Raw genomic sequence first — 1,276 nt, forward strand, 5'->3', positions numbered from 1 at the left:
TAAAATATACAAATCGCATATTTTATTATTATTTCTCTTAAAACTTTTTTTTACAATCTATTTTTTTACTTAGTTTAATATTATTGGTGTAAAGAATAATAAAACATAAATGTTCTAAAAAAAATATATTCACACTCATGGTATTTAAAATTTATGCATTATTTAAAAGTGAATAAAAAACATAAAAAGTGTTATTTTTATATATTTTATATTAGAATACATGAAATCAATAGTAAATATTACACATCCTGTAATTAATAAATATTTTCTAATATATTTTCGGAACATTTGTGGATATCTTCAAATTATTATGAACTAATCGACCAAAAAAAAATTAAGGAAATATTTTTTTAATGATGAAAAGAAAGTATAACTATTCTGTTGAAAACAAAAAATTATATAAGATTACAAATTTGATTTTTAAAAACACGATTTTTACTTGATTAATATATATAAGAATCTGTGAATATATTAAGTTCTAAAAAGAAGTTTTTTCAAGAATATTCAACTATATTCCAAATTATCTTAAGCTTGCAGATAAAAACATTGCATAATATTATTTTTTTATTCGTATTTCGTTACATGATTGTTTTCAAATTTTTTAGTAACTAACAAAATATTTTTAAACTGACGATATAAAGGGGTAAAACAGCAAATTATGGTATTTTAATATATTTACCTATAATTGTATTCCTTTTAGAAAAATTTAGATCCAAAAAAAATAATACATGCCAAATATAAATCAATATAAATACAAGAAAATATTAACTTCAGTATATATCTTGTGATTTTATGAAAATAAAAATACACGAGTAAATCTTGTGTAAATAAATGGGTTTTAAAATTGATTCTAGTCAAAAAACCAATTTTATAATATATATAAGTTTAAATTCTATATAAAATAAAACGCTACTCGATTATGAGTTTGACTTTTTATAGTTATTTCTCTTTTTAAAATATATTCCTAAAGTATTTTAAAGGTTATTTTTCACTAAATAGTAGTAGAAACGTTACTTAATTGTGAATTAAGACGTTTCTTAAAATACAACCTTTTAACGATATTATTGAAGCGTTTAAAAATTGAAAAAAAAATTTACATCAATCGTATAAATTAGATCACTATTTTTTTGGAAAAAGTTTATTTTTATCTATTTTATTTATTGAGACGTAGTCAGCCCATTGTGTATATTACACAGCTTCTTGATGCATAATTTGACACCCATCCGTGATCTACCTTAATTAGAACACCATCCTTTTAAGTCATATGTCAAATCTA

This window comes from Rhyacophila brunnea, unplaced genomic scaffold (genome assembly GCF_057557595.1).
Source record: "Rhyacophila brunnea isolate RB1 unplaced genomic scaffold, BYU_Rbru_1.0 scaffold_80, whole genome shotgun sequence".
Classification (NCBI taxonomy): domain Eukaryota; kingdom Metazoa; phylum Arthropoda; class Insecta; order Trichoptera; family Rhyacophilidae; genus Rhyacophila; species Rhyacophila brunnea.